Source organism: Canis lupus, chromosome 8 (assembly GCF_011100685.1).
Source record: "Canis lupus familiaris isolate Mischka breed German Shepherd chromosome 8, alternate assembly UU_Cfam_GSD_1.0, whole genome shotgun sequence".
NCBI lineage: Eukaryota > Metazoa > Chordata > Mammalia > Carnivora > Canidae > Canis > Canis lupus.
This window is the reverse complement of record NC_049229.1, coordinates 5,755,176-5,770,956: the sequence shown is the minus strand read 5'-3', so window position 1 is coordinate 5,770,956 and position 15,781 is coordinate 5,755,176. Positions and strand designations below refer to the sequence as shown.

Sequence of the window (15,781 nt, the reverse complement as noted above, 5' to 3'; positions counted from 1 at the left end):
GTGTCTTTCTGTAGAACTTAAAACTTATGCATGACGGTTTTAAACATTATGTAGTATGGTAATAATATCTGGGATCTGTAAACTTTTCAAAAACTTTTAAGAGTATTTGCAGCCCATGAATAAACTTTACTGACTCCAAAATAAACAAAAAATGCAAATTTTAAAATGTTTATTAGAATGTCTACAACACAAAATATTGACAGTTTCATTCAACATCAAATTTAAATTCCATAAAATTTACAGTTCACTAGAAAAATTTTAAATTTTCTTACTTTGAAGAAATTCCTAAAATTCCAAGTCAGTAAGTAGCAAATTAGTTTAGAGCCAAATAGTTTCAAAAGCAAAATTGGAAAGTAAAAGATAAACTTTCAGAACTGTTTAGCATCTGAATTTCTCTTTAATGTGGGCGCTGAGTGTATTTTAATGAAATGATGAGGGATATGACCTCCAAAAATAGCATAGGGTTTAGGATGGTTCTTCAATAATTCTAATATTAACTTAGTGGTCTCCTTACCAAGAATACTCATTGTGCAGCATGTGGAAGAATATTCATGGATGGATTTGGTACGACAGCTATTCCTTTTGCTCTGACTCCTTTTCTTCTTCCCGTGACTATCACAAGAATAATGTTTATTGAGTTATCATATGTCAAACACTGTGACCCGAGTTCCAAATGCTTTAACTCCTTTAATCCTCAGGTTAGTGCTAGGAAATAGGCTCAATTATCTTTAGTTTATAGCTATGGAAATTGTGGTTTAGAAAGTTATGTAACTTGCCAAAAATCGTACTGATAGAAAGTATTAAAAAGAGTTAAGCAATGAGCCTTTCTGACTTCAATGCTTTGCTCTTGCCCATTATGCTACGTTGCCCTCTCATTCTCTATAGAAAGTAAGAATATTGTTGGCAGGCCTAATATTTGCCAAATGAATTCAATTCACTTTCATTATAACTTCTAAAAGATTGGACAGGAAAAAATTCATGTAATGATGGTTTGAAATATCTAGTGATGGCCAGAAGGCAGGCCCTTGGAGGTCCCAAGCACTAAAATGTTGTGGTGATTATGGAAATTTTTTTCGGTCCCTCTCCACCCTGCATCTAATCAAAATACAAAAAATGCTAAACTATAAAATAAGGATAAGATAGCCAGAATCATAGTTTTATCCATGATGTTTTGTTTTGGGTTTTTTTTGGAAATATCACATATTAAGTTCTTTTAAAAATTTTCTTTTGATGTACCTTATTTTGCCAGTGTCCTAAATATAAACTTGGTCTGTGTAATGGTTAATTTTGTGTGTCAACCTACAGGGCAGTTTTGAATGAAGTTAGCATTTAATCGGTGAGCTGTGAATAAAACAGATTGCCCTCCACAGTGTGGGTGCGCCTCATCCAATCATTGAAGATCTGAATAGAATGAAGAGACTGGCCTTCCTGTTCCAAAGGGAATTCTTGAGCAGACTGTCTTTGGGCTTCATCTGTACCTGCACCTCTTACATCTCCAGCCTGCCAGCCTACACCACCAGCTTCCCACACACCAGCCTCCATAACCATGTGAGCCCATTCCTTTCTAAGGGGTGTCTTTCCATAAATTCACACATCCCATTGGTTCCATTTCTCTGGAGAGCCTTGAATATAGTCTATCTGCTGGGTAATCCACATTTTCAAAAGGTCTGCCTTCAGTCAAATGTTCTAAATCTGTCTTTTCTTTTTTAATGTTAATACTTGAACTCTCCATTCGGTATGGTCCCACTTACTTTGCAGAACAAGCAGCAAAGTATTTATTTAGAAAACTAGAATTTGTCCCTCTTCCCTCTGATGTGCTAAGGACACACTCCACAATTTCTTTCTTCAGGTCTCCTCTGGAAACTTAACCTTGGTTTAGGGGACAAGATAACATAATCGTGACCGTGCATTTGAGAACCAGTCACTTTTTCCAGTCCCCATGTCCAGTGACCTTGGGCAGGTCACTTAGAGTCTCACTGCTCTCACTGGTAAAATATGAAGATCAAAAGAGATACTGTCTGTAAGGATGTTTCCCAGAGCTGCGCTAATGTAAGTCATCAATAAACATTGATTATTTGGATTATTATGGGTATCAGTAAGCATGTTAAGTATGTATATCATTCCTCATCTTTAAGCTATAGTTTTTGGTCATTGAAGTGAAGGTGGATTCATGAACAAATGACCAACAGGTCCTTTTGAAACTGTCCCCTGGGCCTCTAATGGAAGGGATTTCAGAACCTGCATGCTAACTGGGAGGCCTTAATATGAACCAGGCGTATATCTTACATTTCATCTATATGCTGTCTGAAGTATGGTGGCAGTCTCCAAACAATTTAAAACTCTACAGTAACATATTACTTCTTATCCTACAGTCACATTTTACTTAGCTCCAGTGCTAAAAAAACAATCAGGGCTACTTTTTTTCCCACCTGCTATCCAGCTGCTGAAGACTCTGTGGGAGATGGCACTTGATGCCGCTGTTCTGTTTTCTCATCTTTTCCCTACGCTGGTCTAAGCAAATGCAAGTTTGGTCACTACCTATACCAAAGGTACCCCTGAGCACTGAGTAAGAGACCAACTCACCTGCTGGTGGGCTTTCATGTCAGTGTCAAGCTTATGAAAAACAAGCTTTCCACTTTTTAATATGCCAGATACTTAACTGGTTCTGATTCCAGGAGACCCTACCTTTTACTGGAAAACATCAGAACATGCAGTCCAGTGCTCCTATTAGGATTTATTTTTTGTGTCTAGATTTTTTTTTTTAATCTAAAAAGCAACTTTAGGCTTTTTATTTTAAATTTTATTATTTTATTTTATCTTGTTATTTTTACATTTAAGCCCCAATCCAGCAAGTTTCAGGGTTGGTCAGAATTTGTCTCCATCCTCAAGAATGTGTCTCCATCCTCAAGAATAAAGGGAGCTTCCATTTTAAACCGTTGGAGGTTCCAGTGCTGTTTGAGTGGGGGTCCTGAGTGCCATGACTTATCATGCATTTGCTGCAGTGTTTGGTTCTCAGAGACAAGGGTCAAAATGACTTTCCCAAAGGCTTTCCCAAAGGCTTTCCTGAAGACTATATATTTTCTTTTTTATGTGGAAGCCCTCACTCATAAACAATTGAATTAGTTTGCATTAACCACGATCAATGGCAAAAGTACACAAAACATAGAGAAATCACCTAAAATAATGTTTTTGAACCAGCTGCTAAATTAAGTAATGTATTTGTTTTATTGCACATTTGCATAATAGGGCAAACTAGAAACTCTCTGTAACAGATGTGCTGGTGGCAGGGAGATTTGATTACTGGCTTCTGTTATTAATCACTGCACAAATCTTAAATGATTTGTTTCTACAGTTTGATCAATTTACATCTCAGAACGTACATTTATGCACACAATGTAGAGATAAAGCATCTGTTCACACCTTTCTGGAGGCATCAATAGATTTATGGAAATTGAAGTTTTGTTAACCAATGCACAGGAAACTTTGGCCAAAGACTGACAACTTTTGGAAAGATCTCATTATTTATTCCTTATAGTTAATAAATAAAAACCATTTTGCTATTATTTTGTCTCTTCTATGAAAACAAACAAAACATGACATTTAAAACTCATAGGATTTGAATCGTGGACATTTCTATTTCTTACAAATCATCCCAGAATTTTGAAGAATTATAGGGTACTATGGTATCTTTGAGAACTCCTGCATAGAGTCTTAAAAATTACCCTTTTCCTTATAATTTTGCATTTGACATTTTATAATCCTATATCTATGATTTCCATCAGCATTTTAAATGGGGGTAATACATTTTAAGATGGCATGCCTAAATTAAAAAAAAAAAGCAAAAACACAGGCAATATAAATATTGTTTCATTAATTTCCAATTAAGCATGATAAATGCATTGGTTCTACACATAAATGTTTCCCCTATAAGTCAAAACACTAGATAATGTGATTTTTTTCTCCAGTTGTGAGTATTGCAGTTCTTCTGTAAGAAAAAAAAAAAATTCAGTCAAAACAGCCATAGAATGAAGTTAACATTAAGTCCATTGATTTCAGTGGCTGATTTACATTACAAGAATTTCTTATTATCATTACTTGTTATAATGATTTACCACTTGGAGTCTAACATTTCTCTGAATATTTTATACATTTTCATTTATATCCTATTTGATTAATTTGGTTCCTTCCAAAATCCCAATAATCAACTGGTACAGAAGAGAAAGCTTTGGGGATTTTCTTTCTCATACTATTCTGTTTTCCTAGTTTGGCATCCTATTTCTACACACTGGAGAGAAAAAAACACATGGGGGAGGGAGAGCTCAGTACTGAAATTAAATGCATCATTTCTGAAAACTGGATGAAATTTCAGATAAAGGCTTTGTTTTTAATGCCTAGGAAAAAATTAAAATGTATATATTTTTCTCAGTCAGAGGCAAGACTGTTATGGTTGCAACCCCTGCCTTTTTATAGTTCATCCTGGGATCTAATGAAGCGTTGCATATTGGTTTCAAATTCAAAGCATATGTAGTCACTGAGGCATTTTTTCTTTATATAGCATGATTTCAAAAGGAGCCCCAAATGTGGTCATCTTAGAAAATGTAATTTGGTCTAGTACTAAAGAACTTTTTCCCAGATGATAAAAACCTTTCCCTTTGAGTTGCCTATGAGAACACAAACTAGCTGTGAAGTACATCCACAGCTCTCTGAAAAATGCACAGGAGCTGATGAAAATGTATGAAAGGACTGGCGTGTCAAGGCCATGAAGGGCGTTGGGCAAATTTGGATAAATGTGTCCAGGTCTCACAGATACAGGATCAGAAGTGAGTTAGAGGACAATGTAAAAAGATGTTGAAGAGGATAATGTAATCCAGACAACAAACTTAACAGCATTACACATCCAGAGCCATCTCCGAAGTCATTAACGCTGTTGCCGGGGGTGTCTGCCAAAGAGCCAGATGTCATTCTGCCACAACTTGGCATCTGATGGTTGTCATTTATAAGAGGGAATCGAGTGAGGACTGTAATTAGGTGTGTGTTGAATGGAACCCTTCCTTCTGACTCTGTCAGGGGCTTTTCTTGTCCTGAACACACAGAGGGTGCAGAGCAGGGGAACTGATCTGCCCTTCAGACTCCTAAAAGCTCATGTGTGTTTTTCCCCTGGGGGAACTGTATGGCTTACACTTTTTTTTTCCTCTGAACATTTAGCATTTGTTGTGCTCTTTGGAGATGACAAAGACATGTTACTGGACCCCCCCTAGAAACATACACAGCAGTGGAAGAATCGTGCAAACTGAACAAACCCTGGTAAGTGCCGTGTTGAGGATATTGGTTTAAAAATGGTGTTGTGGGGGCGCAAAAGAGTGGAACAACACCTCTTTGGAGATTTGGGCAAGGCCTCCCCAGAGGAGGAGATATTAAAGGAAGAGCAAGCATTTGGCGGGTGGGTGAAGAAGTGAGGGGGTGGGCATCTAGCAGAAGAAATCACGTGTGGACAGGGATTATGAAATCACGCATGGAGAGGTCTGTTGTACTCTGGGAGTGATGAGGGCTTACACATGGTGAGAGTCTGAGGCATGAAGACATTCTAGAAGGCGGCCACTTGAGTGGGGTCGAGACGAAAAAAATGCCTCCTGAATCCTTAATTCCTGCTTTTTTAAAGGATAGTTAGATTAATGAAGATGAGTACAAACTCATGGTAAAACCCCTAAAATTTCAATAATAATAATAATAAATGTAGCTAACATTTCAGAATTATGCCCTAACATTCCCACCACAACCTTATGTAATCGCTTCTATTTTTATTTTTGTTTTACAAATGAGGAAGAGGAGAATGAGGGAGGCTAAATGGCCTGCTTAAGTTCATCTCACAGGCAACTAAGGGGAAAGCCAGAAAGCCTAGGGCCCTACTCTCAGACACTGGACTGGGCAGAGCTCCACAGAGTCATATGGTTAATACTTACACACTGGCACCTGTTTTAGAATATTTTCTTTTTGTAAGTAGAGAGAGCATGGCCTAGCAACTCAGCCATCAGCATCGTTCATCCCTTCATCAAGATTAAATCTAGAAATGGTACTGAGAAATAAGAGTTTTTTAAAACATTAAAGATGGAAATTACTGCTCACTGGAATACCTTGGAGGCATTGCTCAGAATAAAGGGCATTTTTTTTTTTAGCTTTCAAAATACATTTAGTAATATATAGAGATGCTCATAATAGAGTCATGAGTTCAAATAATGGAATATAAAACTACAGATACAGTATGATGATCAAATTTTTGAAAGGGTAAAATGAATCAGATACACAGACACATATATAGTTTATATGGCATGATAATACTAAACATTGTCTGAATGCCAGGATTACAAGTGATTCTCTAATATTTTTGCATCTTTTTCCCATTAACAAGTGGAGTTTGTGTAAGCAGAAAACATAAAACAGGAAATGGAGAGAGTCTAGAGGATAACATATTCTCAGGTCAGAGGGGACTTAGTGAACCTTCAGAGCAGTGGCCCCTGATCTTCCCTGAGAAGGTCAAGGCCTCCTACAAATCAGCTGAGAAATGAGGAGTCATGTGCTATCACAACACATGAGTGTCCCTGGAGTATCTCTCAGGTGCCTTGGTCCCTCTACATTCTGACATGTTGAGGTTACTCTTTGCGTAGAATTTCAGGAGCCCAAAGCCCTTCTTAAACACGAAGGGAATCTTTTCTTACCCACTTAACCAGGTTGACAACCTAAAACTGAGATAATAACTGGCTTCAACCATAAGGAACTTACCTCCCATAAAAGGAGTCTGAGAGAAAAGGAGTCTAGTAGCTCCTAGATAGGCTTGAGGATGCTCAGAACCCTGTGTGACCATCTTTCTAATCAGCTCTGACCTACTTCCTTCTCAGTCCTTAGGCTGGTCTAGTCATTCCAAGCATCATGTTCAGGCAGGGTGTCCAGAGGTAGACGTGGGTCCACCCCTTTCTCATGACTTTAAGAAAGAAGACACCTTTCCTAAAAGACCTGAGTGGCCTCTTTCTCGTATGTTGTCATGTCCACTAAAAAACAGGTTTTGAATTGAATTTTTGACATTCCAGTTTCCACTCACCTTCTTTTGGATGTGAGCTATGCTTTATACCTCCTGGAGACCCAGTTTCTGACTAAGCAGAAAATGTACCCATCATATTAGAGAAAAACAGAAGAGGGCAAGGATCCTATTCTGTCAATCCATGTGGCTGTAGTAATTGTGGTAAAAGCGTAGTAGGTAGATTTTTTCTTTTGCTGTATGGGACACCAAGAAGTGATAGTAGTGCAGGTGAACAAACCACAAGATTTTTAAAATATCTACACATGGGGCACCTGGCTGGCTCAGTCAGTAGAGTATGTAACTCTGGATCTCAGGGTCATGAGTTCAAGCCCCACATTGGTTGTGGAGCCTACTTAATAAATGGATGGATGAATGAATGAATGAATGAATTCACATCTGCATGCAATTTGTTAGGTTTAATACAAGTTTGAAAGGGTAAAATTTCTGGCTTGGCAGCATTTATCATGGGAGGTATGCAGCAGTTTCTCTGCCTCCTGGCATCTGAATACTTTGGTAAGCTAAAACCCAGGCACAAGTGACATAGACTCTGCACCACTTATTTACTTTGCAAACAGCATAGGTGGCCATGGATGAGGATAAACATGGGCCCAGCCCTGCTGATTATGATTCCACGGCAGCCAGGAGGATTGGGGTTGGACCTGAAACAAATGGGAAGAGCAGCCTGGATATGAATGAACCCTTTGTCAGCAGGCCAAGCTATTTCCCAGTTGTAGGAGTAGGTTGATCCCAAAGGATGTGGCCTTCCTGCCATTTTAGAATTGCTTCTGGTTGAATCCCAAATGTTATGTTGGAGGAGGGGGCAATGTTCTAGAAGCTACAGAATTCGTTTTTTTTTATCTATGTGGTATGTAGGGATCCAGCCTAATGTCCATCTATAAATGATGAGTCACTCTCCTGGCCAGATTGGTTACCTTTAATAACAAAGTTATTAAATTATGCCAGACTAGATCCTAAGGTAGTTGGAGCTTCTTGACATTGTAGAAGAGCAGGAGCCATTGCTGACAGAGCAGCAGACAGCTGTGTTGTGGAAGGTCACTTGAGGTGTCACCATGTATGGCTTATGGAGACCTAGAACATTCATAAACTTCAGCAGCAGTCCTCTTCCAAGCCACCATAAATAAAACAGCATTCAAATAGAGAAAAATGAGTTTCCTAGGGGAAAAAAAAGAAAGAAAGAAGAAAAAAAAAGAAAAGAAAGAAAAAAAAAAAAGAAAGAAAAGAAAAAGAAAAGAAAAGAAAAGAAAAGAAAAGAAAAGAAAAGAAAAGAAAAGAAAAGAAAGAAAAGAAAAGAAAAGAAAAGAAGAGAAATCCTTCCAGCTTTGATTTGAGGCATAGAAGAGCAGAATTCCAATATTCTTAAAGCTCAAAGGGCTGCTAAAGGGGCCATATCAGGTTTCAGAATGGAAGGCTGTTGAGTTCTCTCCAATTCTGCTACTTTAACCATATTCAAGCAAGTATCATTTCTTCTCTGGGTTACTTGCCTTCTAACTCCATACTCTTGTCAATCCATTTTCCACAGAGCAACCAACGTTCTGAAAAAATATAAACTAGTATATCATGTCATGCTCTTGCTTAAAAACCTTTAACGTCTTCTCTTATACGTATTTATTTTTTTAAGATTGTATTCATTTATTCATAAGAGACACAGAGAGAAAGAGGCAGAGACACAGGCAGAGGGAGCAGGCTCCATGCAGGGAGCCCTATGTGGGACTTGATCCTGGGTCTCCAGGATTAGGCCCTGGGCTGAAGGCAGTGCTAAACCACTGAGCCACCCAGGCTGCCCTTTCTCTTATACTTGAAATCTGAATCCCCTCCCCAGAGCCCTTTAAGCCTTGCATGATCTGGAGCTGATCTACCTTGCTAAGCTCATCTAATCATCCCCTCCCCTTTGCTCCAGCCACATGACCTTCTGTTCATTCCTGGAACAAAATAAGATCATTCTCCCATAACAAATTTTGCAGAAGCTCTTTTCTTCTTCCTACAATGTACCCCCATTTCCTTGCTCCCAACACTTTGTATCAGTTCCTCAGAAAGGCCGTTTCTAATCATGCGACGTAAAATTAGTCTCTAGTTCATTCCCTTTGTAATTTGTAATTCATTTATTTATCAGTGTGCATTTGTCTTTTTTTCTTATTTCTATAATAAGAGTGTAAGTTCCAGAGTAGCAGAGTTATGCCTATTTTATTCTTTTTTGTGTCCCAGTCTCTGGCAAGGTGTGGCTTACAAGAAATCAATGCATATTTATAAAATGAATAAATATATAGTCAGGAGAGAAGTAGGCGGTAAAATCTTACCTCTTCTAAAAAACATTTTCTGACTATGCATCCTGAAGTTATCATCCTAGCTTCCTTCCCTATTCTTTTTTTTTTTTTTGCATTATTATCATTGTTAATATTAGCTCCCATTTATTGAGTGCATGTTGTGAATGCTATTCTGGGGATTAGACATACTTAGTGATGTAAGACTTATTTTCTCTCCTGATGATCTAACGGAAGTGTAAACAATCAATGTGAAAAGACAATGACCACAGAGGACTAGAATTTTGAGGAGATCTTCATGAAGGATGCTTTTGGAATTTAAGATCAATATTGAAGGAGGAATTACAAAGTAGAAACTATATAAAGAAGAGGAAAAGATACTCAAGAGAAGGCAAATAGGAAGTTTGGAAAGAAATTGGAATGTGTGAAAAAATAACGTGATTATAATTGCAATTTATAAACTTGATTTGACAACAAATTTCTGGACAATTCTTGTTGACTATATAATTTGTACCATTTATATTGCCATTAATTGTACCCTACTTTGTACGCATCTCCATTTGGTGTCTTGAACTACAGTCTGAATTGAGTTTGTCTATATTATAAACCTGCTTTTCTTTCCAATGAGATTGTAAACATAATACAAACAAAAGCCATGTCCCATTCATCTTTATATCTATAGAATTTCAGATTATACAAATTGGAAATCACTCTGGTAATCTTTAACTGTGTCTTCTACCTGAGAATGATGCTTCCCTGCAGCATACCTAATAAAAAGTTATCCAGCCTCTTGATAAACTCTTCACAGAAAGATTCTCAAGAGGCAGCTTGTTTCAATATCAATTTTTTTTTTATGGCAGTAATTCTTAAATTTCTTTCCTTCTCAACTTTTCATCATTAATCCTAGTTAAGTCCTCTGGAATTATACAGAAAAAATATCTTTTCTGCAAAATAGCCCCTTGCATATTTGAAGACATAATTATTTTCCCTTTTGCCTGTTATTTTTTTAGGCTACATATTCCTATTTCAATCAGCTATTTCTTGCCGATAATAACACTTATGTTCAAATACATCTATTTTCTTAAGCAATTGCACAATTGTTATAAGCTCCATGACAATACATACTCTTCCTGTTTTATTCACATTACATTCATCTCACTTCAAATCATAGCTGATGTATAATAGGCAATTTGAACATTCTTTGTTAGATGAATAAATGAAGGGCCAGGAGTACAAGCTTTAGCCAGTGCAATAAAGCAAGAAAAAGAAATAGCAGGTATCCAACTGAAAAGGAGAAGTGAGGGGTGTCTGAGTGGCTCAGTTGGTTAAGCATCAGGTTATGATCTGCTCAGGTTATGATCTCCAGGTCCTGTGATTAAGCTCTGTATTGGGCTTCCTGCTCAATAGAGAATCTGATTATCTCTCCAGCCCCTCCCCACTGCTCATTCTCTCTCTCTCAAGTAAATAAATAAAACCATTTTAAAAAAAGAAAAGGAGATGTAAAACTCTATTCACATAAAACATTATCACTTATGTAGAAAATGTATGCAATATCTAAAAAGATATTAAACTAATATATGAGCTTAACAAGGTTGCAGGATATGAGATCAAGTATAAACAATTATATGTCTATATGCTAGCAACAAATAATAGGAAATTAAAATTTAAAATATCATAATATTCAAAAATGAGAGAAATAGGAATACATTTTATGTAAGGTATGTAAAAGTCTTTAAGCTAAAAGCTATCAAACATTATGTAGTGAAATTAAAGTGAACCTGAATGAAAGATAACCACCTTTAAAGATTTGAATTCTCAATACTGCTAAGATGTCAGTTCTCCTTGAATTTGCCTACCTAGATTCAACACTAGTGCACTCAAAATCCCACCGGAGTTTTTGAAGGAATTGATAAACTGATTCTAAAAGTCCTAGGGAAATGTAGAAGGATAAATCTTGAGTAGTCCAATCTTTGAAAGATTAAAAAAAAAAAAAAATCAGAAGACTAACAATACTCTGAATTCAAGACTCAGTAAAAGCTAGTCATCAAGATATAGAACTGGCTTAAATATAGACAAATAGAGCAAAGGAACAGATAGAAAGTCCGGTATAGACCCATACATATATGGAAAATACCAAAGCCAAATTCAGTGGAGTAGGGATAATCTTTTTAACAGATTGTGCTGGAACAAAAGGATACTCATAAGCAAAACAAATGAACACCAACCCATACCTTAAATTATAAATAAAAATGATTCCAGATTATTCCAAATACATCTAAATGTAAAACCTGAAACTATAAAATCTCTAGAACACATGGGAGAAACTATTTGTGACCTTAAGTTAAACTGATTTCATTGGTTGGACACTGAAAGCATCATCCATGAGATAAACAAAACATTGATAAATCAGATCTATTGAAAGTAACCATTTCTACTCTTTGAAAGACATTAGAAAAATGAAAGTCTTTAAAAGATATTAGTAAGTAAATGAAAAAGTAAGACACAGACTGGTAGAAGATATTTGCACATCATAGATCTGATAAAGAGAACTTGTATTCAGAATATACAAAGAATGCTTATTAATATTCAATGATTAACAATCCAATTTAAAGAATGTACAAAAGACTGACACTTCTTCAAAGAAGATTCACTGATAGCAAATAAACACACAAAAAAGATACTCAACATCATTAGTCACCAGGGAAACACAATTTAAGACCATAATGAAATATCTCAATAAGATTAGGTAGGTTGTTAAAATACTGGTCATACTAAATATTGGTGAAGATGTGGAGGATTTGGAATTCTCATATGCCCAGAGTAAACGGAAAATGGTAGAACCACTCTGAAAAAGTTTTGAAGCTTCTTAAAATAGTAAACATATACACACAGTATTGCCTAAGAGAAATGAAAGCATAAGTCCTACAAAGATTGCACATTGCATGTGAATGTCCAGAGCAGCTTTATTTGTAATAATCCCAAACTGGAAGCAACCCAAATACCCATCACTTGGTGAACAAATAAATAAAATTTGGCATATCTGTAAAATAGAACACTCTTAAGCAGTAAATAGGAATGAACTTTTAGTACACAAAATAGTATAAACAAACCAGAAATAATTATGCTAAGTAACAAAATTTAGAGGAAAAGAGTATATATTACAAATATTCACTTATATAAAATTCTAGAAGATGCAACTTAATCCATAGTGACAGAAAATAGATGAGTGGTTGCCTGGGGTTAGAGTGTTGGAGACAGGAAAGGGGGAAATATTAGAAAAAAGCATAAAGAAATGTTTGTTGGTGGTGCTTATTTTCATTTTCTTGACTATGATGATACTTTCATGGGTATATAATATGTTCAAGCTTATCAAAATTCACACATTAAATGGGTAATATATTGCATGACAAGTATACTTCATTAAGAGATTACAAAAAAAGAAAAAGAAAGAAAAGAAAAAGAAAGGAAAAATGAAAAGGAAGGAAAAGAAAAGAAAAGGGCCTTGAAGTCAGTTAGGTCTAGATTCAAGTCACTGCTTATCCACTCATGTGCTACGTGCTTTCAGACAAATTATTTAACATCTCTGAGGATCAATTTTATCTTAAGTTGATTCTATTAGAATCTTTTCAAACTTCATAGAAGTGATGTGAATGTACATAACAAGGTGTCTTAGGTTAGGGATCCAGCTTTTATGCTGGTGAAGTTGCATAGGCTCCACCCCCCTCCCCCACCCCCATTTGTATCCATTGATTTGCAAAGGGTGAATGGTTTCCTGGGGAACATGACCCCTGTCCTCCATTGAGCTTCGGCCATATTCACCTACCTCTGATGCATTGACAGGGCAGTGAAAGAAGCCAGGTAGCTGAAGCCAGGTAGCTGGAAGGACAATGAGAACCCCTGAGGTGGGGGACGCCTGGGTGGCTCAGCGGTTGAACGCCTGCCTTTGGCCCAGGACATGATCCCAGGATCCAGAATCAAGTCCCACCTCAGGCTCCCTGCATGGAGCCTGCTTCTCCCTCTGCCTGTGTCTATGCCTCTCTGTGTGTGTGTCTCTCATGAATAAATAAATAAAATCTTTAAAAAAGAGAGAGAGAGAACCCCTCAGGTGGAGCTTCCCAAAATGGAAGGAGAAATCCAGGTAGTGATGCATGAAGGAAAAATATTTGCCAGCTGCAGCAATGCTTCGAAGTTACCAGAGCTCATGCTAAATCCAGCCATCCTGAAGACAGGTGTGCTTTCTGAGGATAGGAGTAACTGTGTGGGGACTGACAGGACTGCCTCACTACAGGATAAACACATTAGTGTTCAAGTGACTTTATTATGATGTATTCCCAACTGAATACAACAGAGGGGTCTATCTGACTCTAGTCACAAACATGTCACTACAGCAATCAGGTCTTCAGTGTTACACACCACCGTCATGTTTCATTGCCAATGGGTGTGATGGATTTCCATTCCCACTGCTGGCAAGGAATGGCCAGTACTGATTCATAGATAATGATAATGTTAGCATCCTTGGAGATGCCCCAAATAATTAAGGCGTGAATTTCCCTCAGGCAAACAGGGGATATTCTGCAACAAAAACAGCCATGTATTAATTTTGACAAAACTACATCTGTAATCATTACAGGTAACAGTTAAGAAACTGAAGTTACAAATAAGGAAAAAGAAAAAATTACATTGAAGGTATTTTTCCATAGCATCTCACTAGATTATACCACATCTTCAAACCTAATGGAAGCCTCATTCCTCATCTTACTCAACTCTTTAACAACACTCAACACATTTGCTAGAACAAAACCTTCTTGACACATTTTTTTCTTGACTCCTATGACACCACATGATCCAATTTTCTTTTCCTATTTCCTCCTCTCCTACTTCCCCATCCACCTTTTTCCAAATGCATTTCTCCAACCCAAACTTGTCTATTGATCTCCACATTTTTATATCTGGTTGTCTACCCAATCTCTTGGCATGGATAGATAGCTCACAATATCTCAAGTTTAATTTATTCTTTTCCCTCTGAATTTCTCCCCCTTTAGTGTTCATCATCCTTCAATTATCCACCAAGTAGTGAGCTCAGAGACCTGGTAATAATCCACTGGTCTAGCAACTCCAGACAATAAAGTAATAAATTCATCATACTTGAATAATTGACAGTAAACCTGTATTACCCTTGTATCTTACACCTCCTTCCTATGAACTTACGAAGTATCAATTCTAGGAAATTTTCAAAGAATCATTGTAAAGTGTTCTGATACATAGTATATAGCCTAACTTCTATTTCCTCATTCCTCTATTCACCCTCACTGAAACATTTAGAGTTTTTATCTATTTAGCTCATTTCTCATAAATACTGAATGTATAACGTCACTTCTATTGGATTTTGAACCATTTGTGGCCTCCTGAGGCATTTTCTTTTATCTCCCCTCCTTCACTAGTGGCCTTGATAAACCTGCTATCCAGGACTGCAATTTCATTCCCAGAGGTAGCATTACCTTTAGTCAGTGTGGCCACTAGGGAGTGAACCAGGATAAATGGGATTAAACTGAAACAATAGGAGGTTCAGGTTAAATACTAGGAGAAACATGTTGAGAAAAGGTCGCTTAGACATAGGCCCAGTTTCCCTTGAGATTATAGGAATATCTTAATTGTGAGTGTTTTAGCATAGTTTGAAGCTCAGCAAGAGTCCCCATCTCACAGTGGACAGTTCAGTTGTTTTCCCTCCCTAATGAAGAGATGAGAGGTATCTCATCTCAACTACTTGAGTGTGAGATTTACTACCATATGGAAAGGAAGCATTTCATGGCCCATCCTATGTAAAATCTCCCCTTCTCTTCTTCTTAAGCATCTACTTGTGACTCTGGAGAACAATCTGGAAGCACCAAATTTATTACTAAAGTGAAACTCCATATTTGTTTTGAATCTTGGGTTACTCATTTGTTTTGAAGGATTTGTTTGAAGCTATTAGTCTGTGACTGTTTTACAAGGCCTGATGGAGTTGTCTATACACACTTAGCACTTAGTTTCTGTTGATAATGCTGTTAAATGAAGTTAGTTCTCTAATAAGTGTAACAGTGAAATCAAATCTCTCTTCCCCACAGGCTAAGGCATGATGCATTCCTCCAGCAGAATGGTGGTGTCTATCAGTCAGGGGATTTGTAATCAGATCTGCAATCAGACAGGTAAGAAGTGCTGGTATGGAATCTTGCTTTATCATTAATGCCCCTTGCTTTCCATCTTCATTGGTCAGAGGCCTGTACAAATCAGATCAATTGACTGCATTCTTAATTGTTTTTCTTTTAACCCATCAATTCTTAATTTGGCAGTCCCTCTATTGACACATGTCACCCTTATTGAGGACTAATCATGTTAGTTTTAGAATAAATATATCACTCTGACATAAACAAATTAACATATTTAATAAACT

General features: G+C 37.1%; 1 long non-coding RNA gene across 1 annotated transcript in view; it reads left to right on the top strand.

Annotated features, from left to right (window-relative positions):
* The window catches only part of LOC102153196, a 57,690-nt gene extending 42,153 nt beyond the window's left edge, over positions 1 to 15,537 (top strand). Inside the window, exons 3-6 of the long non-coding RNA XR_005362815.1 lie at positions 1,306 to 1,548; positions 1,850 to 2,049; positions 5,206 to 5,304; positions 15,456 to 15,537. This is a non-coding gene — a long non-coding RNA (uncharacterized LOC102153196). The remainder of the gene's footprint in view (positions 1 to 1,305; positions 1,549 to 1,849; positions 2,050 to 5,205; positions 5,305 to 15,455) is intronic.
* The last annotated feature ends 244 nt before the right edge of the window (positions 15,538 to 15,781 follow it).